Source organism: Chrysochloris asiatica, unplaced genomic scaffold (assembly GCF_000296735.1).
Source record: "Chrysochloris asiatica unplaced genomic scaffold, ChrAsi1.0 scaffold00040, whole genome shotgun sequence".
Lineage (NCBI taxonomy): Eukaryota > Metazoa > Chordata > Mammalia > Afrosoricida > Chrysochloridae > Chrysochloris > Chrysochloris asiatica.
In genome coordinates this window covers 19,310,973-19,321,199 of record NW_006408558.1, presented here as the reverse complement: position 1 = coordinate 19,321,199, position 10,227 = coordinate 19,310,973, and positions in this window count along the sequence as shown.

The window sequence follows — 10,227 nt, the reverse complement described above, 5'->3', positions numbered from 1 at the left end:
GCCTGACCCAGGCCATGGTATCTTCAATCACCTCATATGCATGTGAAAGCTGGACAGTGAATAAGGAAGACCATAGAAGAATTGATGCTTTTGAGTTATGGTGTTGGAGGAGAATATATATATATATGAATTTCCTTCCCTTTCACCCAAACTAATATGTGTCTACCTGGTAGTGAGAGTCCTAGTGTGGTGCTGTAGGATAAGCACTGAACTAACTGAAAGCTGGGTGGTTCAAACCCACCAGCCGCTCCTTGGAAACCCTACATAGAGTCACTATGAGCCGAAACCGAATCCATGGCATGTAACAACAACCCTGTAGTCAGTTATGTATTCTCCCGCCTCTCCTACTTCTGGTAACCATTGAAGAATGTTTTTTAGTGTGGAAACCATTTCTTGGCTATCTATGATGAAGGGCTCATACAATATTGTCCTTTTGTGATTGATTAGTTTCACTCAACATCATGTCCTCCAGGTTTATCTGTGCTTCAGGGTGTTGAACAGATTCGTTGTTATCCTTTAATGTGTAGTATTCCATTGAGTATGTACCAGAGCCTGTTTATCCACTCTTCCATTCATAGGCATACAGGTTGTTTCTACCTCTTTGCTATTGTGAATAGTGTTGTGATGAACATGGCATTACTGCTGTTAGGTGCCCTAAAGCCAGTTCATAGTGACCCTACTCACAGAACCAAACACTGCCCGGTCCTGCACCATTCTCACAACTGTTATGTTTGAGCCCATTGTGGCAACCACTGTGACAATCCTTGTCGTTTGGACATCTTCCTCTTCTTCAATGAGCCTCCACTTTACCAAATTTGATATCCTTTTCCAGGGACTGGTTTCTCCTTATAACATGTCCAAAGTACGTGAGACGAAGTCTTGCCATCCTCGCCGTACTTCCAAGAGAGATTTGTTTGTTTTTCTGATTGTCCATGGTACTTTCAATATTCTTTGCCAACACCATAATTCAAATGCATCAATTCTCTGGTCTTCTCTTATTCATTATTCAGCTTTCACATGCATATAAAGAAATTGAAAATACCATGGCTTGGATTAAGCGTACCTTAGTTCTCAAAGTGACCTTCTTTGTTCTTAAACACTCTTTAAAGTGTTTTTAAAAGATTTTCCAAATGCAGTTTGCTACTTGATATGTTGACTGCTGCTTCCAGGAGCATTTATTGTGGGTCCAAGTGTAATGAAATCTTTGACAATCTTTCCTCTGTTTGTCATGATGCTGTTTATTGGTCCAGTTGTGAGAATTTTGATTTGCCTTACATTGAGTTGTAATCCATACTGAAGGTTGTATTCTTTGATCTTCATTAATAAGTGCTTCAAGTCTTCCTCAATTTTGGCCAGCAAGGTTGTGTCATCTGCGTCTCACACGTTGTTAATGAGCCTTCTTCCAATCTTAATGCCATGTTCTTCAAATAGTCCAGCTTCTCTGATTATTTGCTCAGCAAACAGATTGAATAAGCATGGTGAAAGAAAACACCTTTCCTGTTTTAAAAACCATTCACTATCCCCTTGTTCTGTTAAAACTACTGCCTCTTAGTCTATATACAGGTTCCTCTCATCCCACAATGAAATATTCTGGAATTCCCATTCTTCTCAACATTATCCATAATTTGTTATGACTGACATAGTTGAATGACTTTGCTTAGTTAATAAAGCACGAGTAAACATCTTTTTGGTATTCTTTGCTTTCAGCCAAGCTCCACCTGACGTCAACAATGACATCTATCTCTAGTTCCACACCCTTTTCTGAAGTCAGCTTGAATTTCAGTCAGCTCTCTGTAGATATTTTGCTGCAACTGTTTGTAAATTATCTTCAGCAAAATTGTACTTGATATTCATGTTTTTGTTTTGTTTTTTAGTTATTTCTGCATTTCTTTGGAGTGAGCTCATATGAATCTCTTCAAGCCAGTTGGCCAGGTAGCTGTTGTCCAAATTTCTTGGAAGACTAGTTAGTACTTCCTGCTCTGCCTCACTCTGGTGGAACACTTCCATTGGCATCCCATCAATTCCTGGAGCCTTGTTTTTCTACAATGCCGTCAGTGTAGCTTGGACTTTTTCTTTCAATGACACTGATTCTTAATAATCATCTGCTACTTCTTGAAATTGTTGACCAATTCTTTTTGGTACAGTGGCTGTATTATTTCCATCTTTTTTGTTGTTGTTGTTGTTGTTTTAGACTTATTGCATTGTTCAATATTTTTGCCCATAGAATCCTTCAATATTGCAAATTGAATCTTGAATTTTTTTTTCAGTCCTTCCAGCTTAAGAAAATGCTGAGTGTGTTCTTTCCTTTTGGTTTTCTAACTCTGGGTCTTTGCATATTTTGTTATAAAACATGGTCTTCTAGAACTGCCCTTTGAAATGTCCTGTTCAGGTGTTTCACGCCATCATTTCTTCCATTGGCTTTGACTGCTCTATGTTCCTGAGCAAGGTTCAGAGTCTTTTCTGGAATCCGCTTTGGTCTTTTCTTCTTTCTTGCCTCTTTAATGACCTTTTGCTTTCTTCATCTATGATGTTCTGATGTCATCTCACAACTCCTCTGGTCTTCCGTCATTAGTGTTCAGTGCATCAGATCTGTTCTTGAGATTCATCCAGCTAATGTTTATGGCGTGTTCAACAACCTTCCTCTGCCGAGAAATGAGAGGCCATGAGTCACACACAAAAATGACTGAAATGATAAAGACCAAGAGGAGGTGGCTCAATTAAACTCACACACCACTGGTGGGAGGGTAAATCAGTACAACCATCTGAAAAACTGGCAGTTTGTTGCAAAGTCCAACTTATACCTGCCCTATGATACAGCAATTCCACTCCTAGGGATCTTCCCAAGAGAAATGCGGGCACATGTCCACCAAAAGAACGTACAAGAATGTTCCCATTCCCAGACTGGAAACAACCCAAATGCCCATCAAAGGAAGCATAACTAAGTAAATCTTGTCTACTGCACAGCAGAACAGTCAAAAAATAAAAAAATGAGTCACGGTTATGTGCACCCACATGGCTGACTGGTATAGCTATGATGAGCCCAAGAAGCCAACACACAATATGACATAATTTAATTAAATAAAGTTCAGGAACAAGCAATACTAACCAATGGTGATGTTGTTATCTCAGCCAACTTGCCTCCAACTCGTGGTGACGCTATGCCCAATGGGTCAGACCATTGTGATCTGTAGAGTTTTTATTGATTGATTTTCAGAAATAGAACCCCAAGTTTTCCTAGTTTGTCTTAGTTTGGAATCTCTCCTGAAACTTACTCAATATCATAGAAACACACTAGCCTCCACTAACAGACGGTTATGCATGAGGTGCTTGGCTAAGATTCAAACTCGACTCTCCCACATGGAGGATGAGAGTTCTACCTCTGAGCCACAGCTGTCCTCACCAATGATGATGGTGTTGTTGTGGTTAAGTGCTGTCGAGTTGGTTCTGACTCATAGCAACCCTGTATAGGATGCATAGGGTTTTCGAGGAGTGGCTGGTGGGTTTGAATTGCAGACCTTGAGGTTCAAATTGACCCTGCAGGTCCATGGATTATCCCATAGCACCACACCAGGACTCCCCATGTGTGCTATTTTTGTTGTTAAGTGCCATCAAGTCAGTTCTGATTCACAGTGACTCTGTATAGGGTTTCCAAGGAGCAGTTGGTGAGTTTGAACCACTGACCTGTGGTTCAGACCAACCTTGCAGTCCAGTGCTTTATCCCACAGCGCCATACCAGGACTCCATGTCTGCTATTGTTATTGTTGTTAAGTGCCATCGAATTGGTTCTGACTCATAGCGACTCTGTATAGGGTTTCCAAGGAGTGGTTGGTGGGTTTGAATCACCAATCTTGCAGTTAACAGTTCAGTGCTTATCCTACAGCACCACACCAGGACTCCCAGTAGCTATAGAAGTCAGTATAATGGGGATAGGTATTGATTGGTAGCAGGCACAAGAGAACCTTCTGGAAACATCCTATAGCTTGAGCTGGGTATGGTTACATATAAAAATCTATTAAGTTGCACACTTAATATATATGTACCTTTATATTATCATCATAAAAATGTAAATATATTGTCATAATAAATTTAAATAGTCACATTGTTTGTTTTATCAAATATACTTCTTTTTTTTTTTTTTTTTTTTTTTTTTAATTTGGCAGGAATTTATTAGTTGAATTGTTGAACTTGAATTCCATGAGGTGGAGAAACTAAATGTCAGGGTAGGTCTCATCCATAGCTTCTTTCCTTTTTAGTTCTTCAAGTTCCTGGTCTTGCTCAGGGAGGAAGCTGCTGTATGTGCTTTGTTTATGAAGAATGGGCTATCATCCAAATATCATGGCACACCTATCCAAGATTCTGTTTTTATTCTAATTTTGCAGTCTTGGTGCAATATTTTCAGAGTCCCCCCAGGTCTTCAGCACACGGTCGGTCGCTCTCCCTCTCTGGATCTAAAGTCTCCAGATGCTCCATCGCTCCACGTCATCATCCCTGGCTCCATTTCAGGCATCACTGCTTCTCTGGGTAGGGTCCCGCTCTCTGCTCTTCTCCCTTGATGGTCCTAGGGACCTCCACTCCTAGACTGAAAAGTTAATCACTCCCCTCCTTGCTATAAAATGTCTACCTTTACATTTCCGACCCTCACAGTCCGTCCTGATAACAATTATTCATTATCGTATCACAAGAGACCCGTCTGCATTTCATTGCATCAGCCCCGCCTAGTCAGATTGAATACTACTCACTGGAGATTCTACCTTCCTCCAGGCCCTCTGGATCTAGGTTCCCTCTTGAAAGCTTGTAAGCCAGTCACTTCTTGCCTTTGTAGCCCCCCACCCCCCATTTTGGGTAGCCAATGTCCAAGTTGCCCATCCCTGTCTACTCTGTGTGTGGAGGGGGTGGGAATGATTCTTGCTGTAAGGACTTGTTCCCTCTTTTGAGTTACTGCTTCCATAGGTGTAGGTCAAGTTCATCAAATTGTATGAGAATACTTTTTTTTTTCTTCCTCTTCTTCAAATATACTTCTTGTTGTTGTTAAGTGCCATTGAGTCGGTTCTGACCCATAGCGACCCGGTATAGGATTTCCAAGGAGCAGCTGGTGAGCGTGAACCACCAACCTTGCAGTTCAAACTGACTTTGCCGTCCAACACATGAACCCACAGTACCACACCAGAACTCCATCAAATATATTTATGTAAATGAACATACGGCAAAACTTTAGTATACTGCATGTCAGACACAGCCCTCAGTGGGTGGTGACGACATGAACAGAATGTTCTAGGAGTTTATTTCTGGTGGGGAGAGACAGATGATAAAGAAGATAAATAGTATGTCAGATGATGGGATGTGTTCTAGGGAAATTCAAGCAAGAAATGGGCTGGGAGGCTGGCCATGGTCTTTCTATATAGTTTCCAGGAAGGCTCTTTGTGAGGGGAGATTTGTGGGATGAAGCAGATCACTAGGTCTTTTCTCCTGTGGCGCCACTGGGTAGATTTGAACTGCTGACTTAGCTGTTCTACCACAAGGGCTCTAGTTAAAATATCTTCATCAAGTGTAGTACTGTATGGCTATATATCATGATTTGATTGTTTCAGAACTCCAGGTGCACCCTGGCTGAGGGGTATCCTATGGCACTTGCATCCCCCCAGGGCCTCAGAAGCTTCATGAAGGGGGAGGCACTGAGGTCTGAGGCACAGAAGGAGCTCCTGGCATCCTTGTTTGGGTACCTGCTGACCTGGAGGCCCCAAAGGCTGGGGAGATGGCAGAGTGAGTAGAGAACTGAGGGGTGGCTGATTCCTCTCAGGGTGGTCAGATGTGTTGCAGCCACTGGGCCAGCCTGTTGTTAAGTACCGCTGACCCTGTGTAGGGTTTCTGAGGAATGGCTGGTGAATTTGAATCATCAACCTTACACTTCAAACTGATCTTGTAGTCCAGTGCATTATCCCACAGCGCCACACCAGAACTCCAGGGCCAGCCTGTTGTTGTTGTTAAGTGCTGTCGAGTCGATTCCATCCCATAGTGACCCTGCACAGGGTTTCCAAGGCTGTAGATCTTTACAGGAGCAGAAAGCCTCACCTTTCTCCCGCAGAACAGCTGTTAGTCTCAAACTGCTGACCTTGTGGTTCATAACCCAATTCGTAACCACTACGCTACCAGAGCTCCTTAGGGTCAGCCTAGAAAAGTAGAAACTGGCTTCCAACCATATCCTGGCTGAGTACCACCTCATCAAAGAGGGTATGGCCCTTGTTGAGTGTGTATCTGCCATTATACCATCTTCCCACTCTCGGGGTGAGGACCAGGTGGCATGGCACACTTGTCCATGTGCAGACCAGTGTCCAAGTCTTTGCTATCCTCCTGCCAAGGAACAAACCAAACTTCATGTCCAGAGCCTCAATCTCCTCATCTATAAAGTGGGTGTAAACACCACCCCTAGGAAAGGCTCAGAGTGTAGGAAAATGGAATAGTGGACTCAAATATAAGAAGGCTTCTTAACATGAGTTAGTGGTGTTCCACCAGGGGCCTAAGGAGCTCTGGTAGCATAGTGGTTACAAATTGGGCTGCTAAACTCAAGGTCGGCAGTTCGAAACCACCAGCTGTTCCGCGGGAGAAAGATGAGGCTTTCTGCTCCCATAAAGATTTGCAGCCTCGGAAACCCTGTGCAAGGTCACTATGAGTCGGAACCGACTCCACAGCACTTAACAACAACAACAAACCAGGGGCCTGGCCCCTCTTCTTCTTGGGACAGGGCCTCTGTTGAGAATGGGAGGAGGCACCAGGCTTTCTTGTTGCTGCATTTAGGTGCCATATGTTGTTGTTGTTAGGTGCCATTGAGTCAGTACCGACCCATAGCGACCTTATGCACAACAGAATGAAACACTGCCCAGTCCTGGGCCAACCTCACTACTGTTACCATGCTTGAGTCCATCGATGCTCCCACTTGGCCAATCCATCTTGCTGGGGGTCTTCCTCTTTTTCTCTGACCCTCTACCTTAACAAACATGATATCCTTCTCCAGTGACTGGTCCCTCCTGACAATATGTCCGAAGTATGAGAGATGAAGTTTGGCCATCTTGGCCTCCAAGGAGCATTCTGACTGCACCTCACTGTGACCCCAGGCACAATAGAGCAAAATGCTGCCTGAGGCCGTCTCATCCCCATGGTCTGCTGGAGATCAGACCATTGTGACCCATAAAACCCAAATCAAACCCACTGCCATGCAGTTAATTCTTACTCACACCAAGGTTGTACACGTTTACGAGAGCAGAGAGCCTCAATTGTTCTCCCATGGAGTTGCTGGTGGGTTTGAACTGCTGACCTTGAAGTTAGAAGTCCAATGCTTGTTCTACAGTGCCAGTAGGGTTTTCAGGTCTTCATTTTCAGCAGTAGATCACCAGTCCTTTCCTTCTAGTCTGTCTTGGTCTGTAAGCTCCGCTGAAACTTATCAGCTGTACTGCTCTAGTACAATATGACATCTACACTGACAGACAAAGGTGACCACTTAGGAGACGCACTGGCTGGATATTGAACCCAGATCTGCTTGGAAGGTGAGAATCAGGGGGTCTCTTGTAGCTGGGGAGTAGGACTGGAACTGTGTGACCCCGCCCTTCCCATTGTCAGTATGAACTTATTATGAAACTAACTTATTCTGAAATCACGAGTCTTTTTTATTGTGCGTGTATGTTCAAATGCTATTGAGGGACAGGGAGTGGAATAAAGGCTAAGATTTTGGCACTTGTGCAGAGCTGCAAAGGAAAACACAAAATTCCGCAAGGTGCCCATCAGATTGGCAAAACTAGAAAGACAAAGACCACTGCTGTTAAGGACGTGGGCCAGTGGAAGTCTTTAGCTCTGGGTGAGTAGGAATTGAAAGAGCAATTTGACAGGAAGTGGCCCCCACCTCAGGGAGTTCCACTTCTAAGTAAAATCTCTCCCAAACAGAAAGATGTGTCCTGGGCATGGTTTGAAATGGCAACAAGCTGGAGACAGCCTGGGTGTTGATCCCTGGAAAAGTAGATGGGCAAGCAGCAACATGGATACCAAAAAACCTAAACTCACTATTAACTATTATCAAGTAGAGTCTTTATGGGAGCAGACAGCTTTACCTTTCTTCCATGGAGTAGTTGGTAGGCTTGAACCACCAACCTTGTAGTTAGCAGTACAATGCCTAACCCACAGCACCACCAGGGCTCCTCGTTGTTGTTAAATACTGTCGAGTTGGTTCTGACTCAGAGCTACCCTATACTTAGAGTTTCTGAGGAGTGGCTGGTGGTTTTGAACCACCCACCTTGTTAGCAGTCCAGTGCTTATCCCACAGCACCACACCAGGACCCCAGGACTACTTAGCAACATGGATAGTTGAATGAAAAAAACTCAAAACCAGAATGAGGTCTATAGCCCAGCACTGTTTATGGAAACTAGAAACACACATATACCCAACAATCTTGTCTATTTCTGCTCTGACTCTGTGACCTTAGGCAAGTTTTCGAACCTGTAAAATGGGAATAATGGAAGTAAACCTCCTTTGGGGACTTGGTGATGATTAGACAAGACACGATCCTATGTTAGCAGGATGCCTGGTATATAGCAAGCATTCTTCTGCATGGACCTATCAAGTGCTCCTCACTGAGCTAGGAAGTAGAGTAGAAGCTCTAAAACCAATGTTCAGTGAGGAACACTTGAGCTCTTCAAAGCTTTCGAGCAGCCACTCAAAATACAGTAATTGGTCTCTAGTCCCCTGGGCACAGAGGAGACCTAGACATTGTAAAAGGAAGTTGACTGTAGGTTTAATTACCTCCATGAACTACTACTTCCATTCCAGAGACCAGAAGAACTGGATGGTGCCCGGCTACCATTATTGAACATTTTATTAAGGACCCAACAAATAGATTCTGGTCAAAAGGAGGTACAGCATGGAACAGAACTTCAAATTTATATGGAAACCAACTTACTGGATTCATTGAGACTGGATTAACCCCCAAATCTAAATACTCCGAAATCTTTAAACCTTGAACACACACTATTCCATGAATCCATCCTTCAACTAAATAACAGTTTAGCCAATTAAGAATGTCTGCCTTGAGTGCTGAGTCTTTATGAAGTCAGTCAAAAGCATAAGTAAGAAATTTAAGGGGCAAGAGTCTTAATTAATAGCAATGAGACTATGGGTAGAGATCATGAGAATGGGGATGCAATAGGAAGTATGTAACCAATGTTATTGAATTGCTCATGTAGAAATTATGCAGCATCATAGCAACATGGAAGCCACCACAGGATGATAAACTCACAGACAGGTGGTGGAGTGTCCCATAGAGCAGAGTAAACAGTGACCCTGAAGAATTCATGGGGCTCACTTGTTTTCTTCATTCATTCACTTAACAAATATTTACTGTGTGCTAAGCCCTGGGGAGCTCTGGTAGCGTAGTGGTTACGAATCAGGCTGCTAATCTCACGGTCAGCAGTTCGAAACTATCAGTTGTTCTGCGGGAGAAAGATGAGGCTTTCTGCTCCCGTAAAGATTTACAGCCTCGGAAACCCTGTACAGGGTCGCTATGGGTCGGAACCGACTCCACGGCACAGAACAACAACAGCAAGAAGCCTTGGGGAAGAATGCACTGAAAAAAAAAAAAAAAACAGACAAAGCTCTGTTCCCAATGAGCATCCATTCTGCTTGGGGGAAGGGCTAATAAACAGATTGTGAACAAAGCCACAAGTACATAATATCAGGTAATGATAAAACCAGAAAACCCCAACACATTGCTGTCAAGTTGATTCTAACTCATTGGGACCCTTTGGACAGAGTAGCGTTTCCAAAGCTTCAATCTTTACGGAAGCAGACTGCCGCATCGCTCTCCTTTGGAGGTGCTGGTGGATTTGAACCACCAACCTTTCGGTTAGCAGCTGAAAGCTTAGCCATTGTGCCACAGTGGTGGTGAGAGGGTCATCCCATATGAGAATGCCCAGCTGTTCTAGGGACATGAAGGAAGTCACACAAGAGGGTGCTGGAAGCACATGCTCTTCCCTGCTCCACACGTGGTGGGTGACTCCAGCCACTTCTCTCCCATCCTCTGTCCTGACACCTAGAATTGGATTCACTTTCCCCTTGCCCTGTTTTCTTAGTTTTGTTTCTGCTTTGTGGGGTGGCCCCTTTCCTTTGTCTGGACTCACATCAGACATTGCTGGAAAAATCCATTTTCAGGGTGCAGAGGTACTGAGAGTGGGTGAGGCTGGCCCTCC